We start from the raw sequence: 1,422 nt of genomic DNA on the forward strand, positions 1-1,422 counted from the left end.
CTCAGCCAAGCACATTTCCGCAGCAGCTTGGAACGACCGTTCTGAGGGGTGCCGTCCCTGCCAGGCTTAGGCACCCTTGTGTCTCACTCAGGCTGCGCCTTGGCCTACCTCTCCCTTCCGGGGGAGACGGCTGGGCTCACCGGTGCCCGTGCGACTGTACCTCTCCACCCCTCCAGCGAGCCCTACCACCCAGGCGGGCAGGTTCCTTCCCCTAGCAGGCTCCCAAGAGGGAGGGGTGTGTGAAGCTTGCCGGTTGGGGGCGAGCACGCGGCTCCCAAACCCACCCCGTCAGCAGGTGCGGCTACCTGGTTGATCCTGCCAGTAGCATGTGCTTGTCTCAAAGATTAAGCCATGCACATCTAAGTACACACGGCCGGTACAGTGAAACTGCGAATAGTTCATTAAATCAGTTATGGTTCCTTTGATCCGTCCATCTGTTACTCGGATAACTGTGGTAATTCTAGAGCTAATACATGCCGACGAGAGCTGACCTCCCGGTATGCATGCATTTATCAGACCAAGACCAATCCGGGCTCGCCTGGCCGCTTTGGTGACTCTAGATAACCTCTGGCCGATCGCATGTCCCCGTGACGGCGATGATACATTCGGATGTCTACCCTATCAACTTTCAATGGTACTTTCTGTGCCTACCATGGTGACCATGGGTAACGGCGAATCAGGGTTCGATTCCGGAAAGGGAGCCTGAGAAACGGCTACCACATCCAAGGAAGGCAGCAGGCGCGCTTATTACCCACTCCCGACTCGGGCAGTAGTGACAAAAAATAACAATACCGGACTCTTTCGAGGCCCTGTAATTGGAATGAGTACACTTTAAATCCTTTCCATTGGAGGGCAAGTCTGGTGCCAGCAGCCGCGGTAATTCCAGCTCCAATAGCGTATATTAAAGTTGCTGCAGTTAAAAAGCTCATAGTTGGATCTTGGGATCGAGCTGGCGGTCCGCCGCGAGGCGAGCTACCGCCTGTCCCAGCCCCTGCCTCTTGGTGCCCCCTTGATGCTCTTGGCTGAGTGTCCTGGGGGTCCGAAGCGTTTACTTTGAAAAAATTAGAGTGTTCAAAGCAGGCCGGTCGCCTGAATACTTCAGCTAAGAATAATGGAATAGGACTCCGGTTCTATTTTGTCAGACTGCAAGGGCGACTGGGTCCACCTGCCTTGGGCCATCTGGGCGCTGGACCATCCCGGGCAATCTGGTCGCCTGGATGCGCGACCACATGGCCCTGTGGGCTGGGCAACACATGGCCCTGCAGGCTGGGCGACCAGATGGCCCTGCGGGCCGGGCAACCAGATGGCCCTGCGGGCCGGGCGACCTGATAGCCCTGCTGGCCATGTGATCAGATGGCCCTGCAAGCTGGGAGACCAGATGGCCGACATGCCAGCCGGCCGGGCTGACTCCAACTTTTGTCC

The 1,422-nt window shown here is 57.3% G+C and overlaps 1 pseudogene; it reads left to right on the forward strand.

Annotated features, from left to right (window-relative positions):
• Window positions 1–302: 302 nt before the first annotated feature.
• On the forward strand, window positions 303–1,197 carry LOC146863511 (18S ribosomal RNA; annotated as a pseudogene; the record flags this gene model as incomplete).
• Window positions 1,198–1,422: the final 225 nt, after the last annotated feature.

This window comes from Triturus cristatus, chromosome 2_2, assembly GCF_964204655.1.
Source record: "Triturus cristatus chromosome 2_2, aTriCri1.1, whole genome shotgun sequence".
Lineage (NCBI taxonomy): Eukaryota > Metazoa > Chordata > Amphibia > Caudata > Salamandridae > Triturus > Triturus cristatus.